Consider the following 10,020-nt stretch of genomic DNA (forward strand, 5'->3'; position numbering starts at 1 on the left):
GATCCCTGTAATAAAGACAACGCACAGCAATGACAAAGATCATCGGCTGATCATTGGTTTAGATTTGGACCTAAAAATCACCGGCGCCAACCGCCAACCACGCATCGCTCAGTGTAATAGCTCAGAAGCTGCTGCCGCCAGGAACGGGAAGTTGTGGAGCACAGGAGAGAAGACCGGGTGCAGGGAGAGGTAGGGTAACCGGTGCTAATGATGTCCATGCAGCCCTTACTGCCCAATTATCGGGCAGTGTTATAGCTCAAGTAAACATGCGCCAATCTAGTAGATATGATCGGCCTTTGTAATAGGACCCTAAAGGAATAGATCCTTACCACCTCATTGCAGGCCATGCTGCCACGGACCCTGTTTTTGTATATTCCGATTTTTCAGTAGGGAAATGTATCAATGGAGACTCTTGATTGAGTATTCCATTGGATTTTCTATGCTGATCTCCCTGAGCTCAGTGATTGCTGTGTTTTGTTAGTCTACTGTTTATTGCCCCCAATCACAAGAATCCTGCTCCATACTGATGAGGGGCAATACCACGAAACGGCTGTCTGTGGATGGGTGCCTGGCTTTGATATTTTCCTTGTCATGTTGCAATACTGACAACTGAGTTAGACTTTGACTCTAAAGTGGCCATCCTGGTATTTTTCTACTTTTGTCCCTATACTTGCAACTGAGTGGGACTTAAGGGACTACACATCAAGGTGGTATGGAGATCTCCCCACTGGGAGGCACCCTTGAGCAACGGGGCTCCCTCCCAGAAGGGATATCTGGCTGTTCTCATGTTTTAAGACTTGTAACTGAGGCTCCACAGACCCTGTTTATGCATGTAACAACAATCACAAGTAGTACACGCTTTTATATATACCATGTGAAACTCAAAGGGAAGGAAAGATTCTCCTTTAAGGAAAGATGACCTTGAATATACCTTTTATTACATGATTACATGTAGTCTTCAGGACTGGGCTGGTGGTGGTACCGGTCTGGTGTCTCAGTGGCCGAGGATCAGCACTGCTGGGCTCACCTGATGTTGTACACTTAGTTCTTTCTATTTGATTTTAGAATTGCTGCGGGTCCCTGGAGACCAGGGAACATTGTAGGGCAAAGAATGAGGTCACCCTATTATTACCTTCACCCTTTTTATAGACTCCAATAGTACAAAATTATGAGCTGGAAATGCAAGAGTTGAGCTGAGAATTTATGCAATGAAGCAAAAAATTACAAACTGGGATTGTGCACTGACATTATATTCCAGAAAAGAGTCGCGGAACTAAATTGTGATATTTATGGAAATCCTGATGATTGAAATACAATTTTTTCCTGGTTCAGATTGTTAACGGAACTTTGATTTTATTTAAAGGATTTTTCTGCATAAGGTTACAGCAACATGTGTTGTTCTCTTTGCGATGTATTTCTGTGCTCAGATTTTTCAAATATTTCAGTATAATGAAACAGCTATGTGTAGACCCGCCCTTTAGGGAAACTGCACACAGCAAAACTTTTACATGGATCCCAATCAGAGTTGCCTGTTTCGTCTTTTCACTGGACAGCATATTAACCCTTTAAGGACCAGACAAATTTTTACCTTAAAGGGGTACTCAAGCAAAAAATAGTTTCTTTCAAATTAACTGTTGTCAGAAAGTTTTGTAATTTACTTCTATTTACAAAATATAAAGTCTTCCAGTACTTATCCAGTACAGTATCCAGTATCCAGTACAGCTGCTGTATGTCTTGCAGGAAGTGGTGTATTCTTTCCAGTCTTAGGGCTCATGCATACTGAGGCGGATTTTTGCATGGAATCCGCCCGAAATTCTGCTAAAAAAATCTGTCCGTTTAAACTTAGCAAAGCACTTTTCCATAGTTTTCAAAGGTCTTTACGCTGTGCTTTTCACACAGCCAAATTTCAGCGGATCTGCTTTCCGCCCAAAGAAGTGACATGTTAGCTCTCCACCGCAGAATCCTGACTTGCTCAGTGTCCTGCTTTGAGTGAATGAGAGGGCGCGCGCGTCTTCTTCCTCCCCTCTCTACTCAAAGAAATGACATGTCACCTCTTGGAGCGGAGAGCGGCGGCAGCGCGCGCCCTCTCATTCACCCAAAGCAGGACACTGAGCACGGTGGGATTCCTCTGCCGTTCATGCTCAGTGTGAACAGGGCCTTTAAGAAGATTCCGCTAGAGGAATCCTATAGAAGTCACTGGGGCTTGAATTCTGCTTGAAATTCTGCTTGAATTCACCTTGCATTCTGCTTGAAGGGTGTGTACATACTTAGGAATTCTCGGGGATAATGTCCTAGGAATTCCACTATATGTCCACGCGCACAGCCGCGCGCCTTTTCGCCGACTCCATAGACACCATTCTATGGGCCAGCTTATTCCGCTATCCGCCGAAAGAAGTGACATGTCACCCGTGACCCACCCGGACTGTCGGTACGGCCACCCTCAGAAAAGGGAGATTACCTAAGGATGGTGTAGCCTGTGTGTAGGTGCTGGTGCAATAACCACTGAGTCCCAATAGAATAAATAAACTTGTTCTTAAATGGTAGATCTTCTGTGATACAAGTGAACAGTGTAATACAATCTTGACTTGATCTGCACCGAGAACTGTTGAGGTACAAAATAGAATAGCAGTGCTGGCTTTGTTGCGTGCTGAGAAGGGTAAAGAGAGTTCAGAGGAGTGGAGAGGAGTAGGACGTCAGTGTCCAAACCCAATGTAGTACAGTGTTCAGCGGAACTTTAGAAGAAGAATTCTTGAGAATACTTGAAAGAAGAAGAATACTTGTGCCTGTGTTTCAACTTTTGTTGCTATAACAACCTTTTGCCCTGTAGTGTTGAGTTACCCGTCCGAGCGCTTCCTAGAGTCACCTGCATTGCGAGATAGAGTACATAGGCTCTTAGCTGCTTTTATCTATCTGGATCAGTTCCTCTACTGTTAGAATAGTGTCCTGCACTGTGTTTAAGATGTTCACGGGGTGGGTTGTCTCTGACTTGTCCTCTCTTTAGTTGTTGAGCACTGCATTATAGGTAGAAGTGTTGCTTTAAGAAATAAAGTCTCTGTGTCCCCCATAAGCGTCTGTCTACTACCTCACTCCAGACTAGACTACGCTGGACTGACTAAGTGTGGGTCTACACTTCCTCTCTCTATGTGACAGCTTCCTACAGGGTGTGTAACAGCTCATGTGAGTGGTAGAGAAGTGAGTGCAAGAAGAAAGAAGGATAGAGATAGGTGGAAGATAATAGTAGCTCTCATTGGTGTGCAGATCACAAACAAAACATTAACCCTTAGTTCTCTACAGCTGTGCAACAGTTACAAATATACAGACAGTGACCTCTTGTGGTAAAACTAAAATATACACCTTCATTACCACATTGTTCCTCATAGTACAAGGCTTTTGCAAGGGGTGTTCAAACTAGTAACACCTGTGGTGGGACATCACACATACAGCAGCTGATAAGTACTGGGAGAATTGAGATTTTGAATAAAAAATAAATTGCAAATCTTTGCAATTTATAACTTTCTGACACCAGTTAATTTGAAGATTAAAAAAACAGTAGAGTAAGTAGACTTTAAGGACCAGAGCCCAGTTTTCCATCTGACCTGTCTAAGTTTATGTAGCTATAGCTCTGTAATGCTGTAAATTGGCTATCCCACGGAAATCATTTTTGTTGTTTTCTTTTGAGTCTGACACAGTGCTCTCTGCTGCCACCTCTGTCCGAGACAGGAACTGTCCAGAGCAGGTGAGGTTTTCTATAGGGATTATTTACTGCTCTGGACAGTTCCTGTCTCGGACAGAAGTAACAGCAGAGAGCACTGTGCCAGACTGAAAAGAAAACAGCATTTCTCGCAGGACATACAGCAGCTGATAAGTAAGGAAAGACTTGAGATCTTTAAATAGAAGTAAACTACAAATCTATATAACTTTCTGAAACCAGTTTATTTGAAAGAAAAAGATTTTCGCTGGATGATCTCTTTAACTTATCCAAATGGTTATGAGATTGGCATTATTCTATCTTAGAATTCTCTGTGGTCATTGTGCCAGTTAAATCATGTGATAATTTTATTGCCAGTGTTGTTACACATGCAGTAATACCAAATATGTATTTTATCGATTTTACAGTTAACTATGTGACTGTCTGAACACACACAATTTTCATAGCAATATATTATGGCTGTTTTTTTTGTTTGTTTTTTAACTCCTGAAAAAAACGTGAATGAGAGCATTTTTCTGGAGTTTTTTCCCCTCACACTGGTTAAACAAAAGCCACATAAAAAATCCTATACTAATACACCCCACCAAAAAACTTGCAGTTTTTATAGTATTTTACCAGCTTGTTTTACAAGCAAAATAAGTCTTTCAAATATGATGTTTTCAGGGGCTTTTTTGAGCATATGAAAGCATTTTTGTTTTTCCAAGCATTTTTCAGAGCTTATGTGGTCTATCTTTCTGTGCATTTATGCAAAGGCTGTATTTGCCTGAAATTGTCATGTGTTTTTGAAGCATTTACACCTCAAAAAAGTGTGAAAAAGCACACAAGAAAACAGATGCTTTTCGGATGTAAAACAGTCCACAACAAGTAGCATGCGCTTATTTTTTTTTACTGCTGGTATTATTAAAGCTGTAAAATTAAACGGCATGTGAACTGTGAGATGCTTTTCTGGACGGTCATAAAATGGAACTTTTTAAAGTCCTAAAACGGATGTTTCATGCCTGAAAATGCACTTCAAAAAACTACACATGAACACATGAACCTGGGTCTTTTCACATGTAATAAGTGAGGTATGGTTCTTACCTTGTAAAGCATTTGGCAATAATAGCTTATTACAACTGCACAACTATCTCAGCACTTCACAACAAGGCTACATTCCCATACGGTATGCAAATACACGCCTCTCTAATGGCCATAAGATCAGCAACATTGTGCAGCTCTTGGTAACCACATGGGGGAATGATTTCTGCCATTGGTTTTAGGGTGCCTTTACACAGAGATTTAGCTGACAGATTTTTGAAGCCAAAGCCAGGAGTGGATTTCAAAAAAGGAAAAAACTCAGCCTTTCCTTTATGACCTGTTCTCTGTTTATAGTCTGCTCCTGGCTATGGCTTCCGAAATCTGTCAGATAAATCTCTCTGTGTAAAGGCACCTTTAACTACTGAGCTGCAATCCATTGAATTGTAGTCTTGTGGACTGCAGCTTCAACTCATTAGTTAAAAGACTAATTGTGCATTTACACAGAGAGATTTATCGGACAGATTTCGGAAGCCAAAGCCAGGAATGGATTTGGAAAGAGGAGAGATCTCAGTCTTTCCTTTATGACCTGCTCTGTTTATAGTCTGTTCCTGGCTTTGGCTTAAAAAATCTGTCAGATAAATCTCTCTGTGTAAATGCACCATTGGGGGAAGTTTAAGTAGAATAGTCTTTGTTGCCCCTAGCAACCAATCCGATTCCTCCTTTCATTTTCCAAACAATCTGTGATAAATGAAAAGTGGAATCTGATTGGTTTCTAGGGGCAACTAAGATAATTCTACTTTACACCAGTTTGAAAAATCTCCCCCTTAGGGTTCTATTCCACGAATCGATTTTTTGACGATTAACAATAAACAATCTTAAACGACCGTTTTGGTGAACAATCACAATTACATGGAACGATGATCGTTATGGTGCGTTTACACGTAACGATTATCGAGAGATTATTTGCGCGATAACGATCGAATTCGAAGGATAATCGTACGTGTAAACGCAGCGAACGATCAAACGACGAATGAGAAATCATTCATTTTGATCTTTCAACATGTTATCAAATCGTCGTTCGCAAAAAATTCGCAGATCGTTCCGTGTGAACAGTCGTTTGCCGATTTACCAATGTGTGAGATAGGCTTAAAGGGGTTGTCCGGCGAAAAAAAATTATTCACAGAATAACACACATTACAAAGTTATACAACTTTGTAATGTATGTTATGTCTGTGAATGGCCCCCTTCCCCGTGTCCCACCACCCCCACCCGTGTACCCGGAAGTGTGGTGCGCTATACATTACCTGTCGCGTGCCGACCACGGTCTCCGATCGTCAGCAGTGACGTCTTCTTCGGGAGCTTGGCGGATCTTCCCGAGTGCCGGCCGCCCTCTGCAGCGTCATCCGAAGCTCAGCCGCGATTGGCTGAGCATAACTGTGCTCAGCCAATCGCGGCTGAGCAGCTGATGACGTGGCCGCGTCATCAGCCGCTCAGCCGCGATTGGCTGAGCACAGTTATGCTCAGCCAATCGCGGCTGAGCTTCGGATGACGCTGCAGAGGGCGGCCGGCACTCGGGAAGATCCGCCAAGCTCCCGAAGAAGACGTCACTGCTGACGATCGGAGACCGTGGACGACACGACATGCGGTGAGTATAATGCACCACACTTCCGGGTCTAGCGTGGGTGGGGGGAAACACGGGGAAGGGGGCCATTCACAGACATAACATACATTACAAAGTTGTATAACTTTGTAATGTGTGTTATTCTGTGAATAATTTTTTTTCGCCGGACAACCCCTTTAAGGATCGCAAAACGATCGCAAAACGAATTTTACGATATATCGTACCGTATAAACGTTGATCGTTATGAAAAAAAAATCGTTACTCCGACATTGTTAATTGTATGATCGGGCCAATTATCGTTTTGTGTAAACGCACCATTACTTATCATTATTATTGTGGTCGTCCTGTCATTGCTACTTTGAACGACGTCTTATTTCACCAAACAACGCGCAAATGATTTGCAAACAATCAACAACAAAAATAGGTCCAAATTCTATCAAGTAACCAACGATTTCTCGTCGGTCGTTTAGTAGTTGTCTGCTATTACACGAAACGATTATTGTTCAATTACGAACGATCTAACGATTTTTTGAACAATAATCGTCCCGTGGAAGAGGACCCTTAGTCTGGCTGCTTACACACATCCACAAATTTTGCGGACCTATGGACAGTGAATACCTGTCCTGGATGCTTTCCCCACCTGGCATGATGTATTAACATCATGCTTGCAGTGGGGAAAATGTATGAATCTTCACGGTACTGTAAAGACAGAGCTGCATGGTTCTGTCATTACAGTGCCAGGCGGGGAAACAATCCAGGACAGGCATTCACCGTCCGTAGGTCCTGAAAATTTACGGACGTGTGAATTAATAGAAACAACCGTTGTGCAAACAATGGCCATTGTTTTTGACACAACAGCCATTGTTATAAATACGGCCGTTGTTTTTGCATTGTTTGAACATAGCCTTAACCTCCAGATGAGTCATCGGACCCAAGCATGCTTTACTTGTGCTCATCTCTAGTCTTAAAAATTAGATCAGTGGGGGTCCAGTTACTGGCACTCATACCATTCAAGTTGGAAGAGGTCAAGCAGCACAGCCTCTTCAATGTGTGGCCATTCCATTGCCATACTTTTAGTTGCAAGGAACTAGAGAGCTGCCCCACTCAAGTGAGAAGAATCACACTTCAGTTCCAGTTCTGCTGCTAAAGGACTTACAAAGATGAGTCAAAAAAAAAAAGGCCACAGATAAGCGTAATGCTGGGTTTACACGGAGCGATAATTCGCCCAATCGTACAATTAACGATTTCTAAGTAACGATTTTTCTTTTATAACGATCAGCGTTTAGATGGAACGATATATCGTACAGAAAATTTGTTTTGCGATCGTTTTGCGATCGATTAAGCCTATCTCGTACATAGGAAAAATCAGTGAACAACTGTTTACACAGAACAATCGGCAAATTTTTTGCGAACGACGAATGATGATTTAAGAACATGTTAAAAGATCAAAATGAACGATTTCTCGTTCGTCGTTCGATCGTTGGCTGCGTTTACACGTATGATTATCGTTCGAATTTGATCGTTATCGTGCAAATTCGCACAATAATCGTTCCGTGTAAACCCAGCATAATGCTAAGTTTACACGAGGCGATTATTGGCCCGATCATACGATTAACGATTTCAAAGTACCGATTTTTTTTTTTAACGATGAGCGTTTAGACGGTACGATATATCGTACGGAAAAATCGTTTTGCGATCGTGCAGCCCGCCCCCCCCCCCCGCTCAACCGCAGCCCCCTGCGCCGCCCTGATCGCCACTCCCGCCGCTCCGATCGCCACCCCCGCCGCCGCTCCGATCGCCCCCCCCCCCCCCGCCGCCGCTCCGATCGCCCCCCCCCCCGCTTCGATCGCCCCCCCCCCCGCCGCCGCTTCGATCGCCCCCCCACTCTGATCGTCGCCGCCAATCCGGACGCCCCCTCCACCGCGGCCAAGAACATACGTTACCTGCTTCACGCAGCAGGTCTTCGGACATCCCCAGCTCCCCTCTTCAGCGCACTGATTGGCTGAAGAGATGAGCCGGGAATTTCAAACGGCTCCTCTTCAGCCAATCAGTGCTCCTCTTCAGCACTGATTGACTGAAGGGGAGCCGTTTGAAATTCCCGGCTCCCCTCTTCAGCCAATCAGTGCTGCCTTGCATTGATTGGCTAAAGAGATGACCCGTGAATTTCAAACGGCTCCCCTTAAGCCAATCAGTGCTGAAGAGGAGCACTGATTGGCTGAAGAGGAGCCGTTTGAAATTCCCGGCTCATCTCTTCAGCCAATCAGTGCACTGAAGAGGGGAGCCGGGGATGTCCGAAGACCTGCTGCGTGGAGCAGGTAACGTGTGTTCTTGGCCGCCGCGGCGGGGGGGCGATCAGAGCGGCGGCTGGGGGGGGGCGATCGGAGCGGCGGCGGGTGGGGGTGGCGATCGGAGCGGCAGCGGATGAGGGTGGCGATCGGAGCGGCGGCGGGGGAGGCGATCGGGGCGGCGGGGGTGTCGATCAGAGCGGCGGGGGTGGCGATCTAGCCGGCGCAGGGGGCTGCAGATGAGCGGGGTGCCGGGCTGCGAGTGGCGGGTGGGGCGGCTGGACGGACTATCGCGCGACGGCTGTTTACACGGAACAATCGACTAATTTTTTCGATCGTTCGCCGCGTTTACACGTACGATAAACGTTCAAATTCGATCGTTATCGCGAAAATTCGCCCGATAATCGCTCCGTGTAAACGTAGTATAAGGGTCCGTTTACACAGAAAGATTATCTGACAAAGATTTGAAGGCAAAGCCAGGAATGGATTTGATAAAAAGGATAAATCTCAGGCTTTTCTTTATGGCCTGATCTCTGTTTATAGTCCATTCCTGGCTTTGGCTTCAAATCTTTGGCAGATAATCTGTCAAATAATCTTTCTGTGTAAAAGGGCCCTTACTCAAGCATGCTTGGGTCTGTCTAAACCTGAGCACGCAGCATTTGATTAGCAGTGGCTAAAGAAGTTGGATGCAGCCCTAAGAAGTTAGAATGCAGCACTATAAACTTTATAACTTGTAATTTGGAATCAGTCGGAATCAGTCAATAGAGCTACAAAAAGTTGCATTGTAGCCCTGGCCTAAAACCACAAACATCTGGCTTTGCCAAAAAGAACCACACCTTAACTATTACATGTGAAAGGACCGTAAGTGGAGGTATACCATAACTGCATATTCACAGCATGTTGCAAAAATTTCTGCTACTGAAAATACTACTTATCTATTCCAAACAATCAGACTTGAGCGTGCTCGATTTTCACTCATCTATAATTCTAAATGCATATGGAGAAATGCAACCAGAAAGTATATGCATAGAGCCTTATACCTTCTTCAGCACAAAGATGTTACCCCTGTAGCTTTCCATCTGTGGTAATACTATATCTTCTAGCATGAAGACACCTGCATTACCACATAGAAAGCTGCATTTAGCAGTTTTTTTTTTGCGCATGCAGCTTTCAATTCACCGTACTTTTTTCTTCTGGACTTTAATAATTAGGCTATGCTCCGTTGCTCTTTTGGTCAGTCTTTTTTCAACCAAAATCAAGAATAGAACCGACAGTACAAAATTATAATGGAAACATTTGCACAATTTCTGTGTTTTCAACCTACTCCTGGTTTTAGTTGAAAAAAAAACTGACCAAAAGACTGATGAAAATACTATGTGTGAACCTAG

Source organism: Dendropsophus ebraccatus, chromosome 4 (genome assembly GCF_027789765.1).
Source record: "Dendropsophus ebraccatus isolate aDenEbr1 chromosome 4, aDenEbr1.pat, whole genome shotgun sequence".
Classification (NCBI taxonomy): domain Eukaryota; kingdom Metazoa; phylum Chordata; class Amphibia; order Anura; family Hylidae; genus Dendropsophus; species Dendropsophus ebraccatus.